The following is a 234-nucleotide window of genomic DNA, read 5'->3' on the forward strand; positions in this document are numbered from 1 at the left end:
GCCGGGCTGGAACCACCGCAGCTGAACAAGCAGAATTAATCTGCCTGCAAAGCTGCTGCCTCGGCAAAGCGTAAGCTGAAATCCAGCTACGCACAGGGCAGTAACAAGGTTCTCCACCTTGCACAGACTAAATCCATCCCAGTTTTGTTCAGAGAAAAGGTTTCTTTGGAGCGACACGGCTGGGGCTGCGTGCGGAGGCAGGAGAGGAGAGACGTTGCCCGGGCAACGCGGCGA

The 234-nt window shown here is 56.8% G+C and overlaps 1 protein-coding gene across 1 annotated transcript in view; it reads left to right on the forward strand.

Moving 5' to 3' along the window:
• Window positions 1-234, forward strand: part of LOC104618888 (tetraspan membrane protein of hair cell stereocilia homolog) — a 4,669-nt gene that overhangs the window by 176 nt on the left and 4,259 nt on the right. The gene's annotated exons all lie outside the window — the stretch shown is intronic.

The sequence above is a fragment of the Phaethon lepturus genome, unplaced genomic scaffold (genome assembly GCF_000687285.1).
Source record: "Phaethon lepturus isolate BGI_N335 unplaced genomic scaffold, ASM68728v1 scaffold24963, whole genome shotgun sequence".
In the NCBI taxonomy this organism is placed as follows: Eukaryota; Metazoa; Chordata; class Aves; order Phaethontiformes; family Phaethontidae; genus Phaethon; species Phaethon lepturus.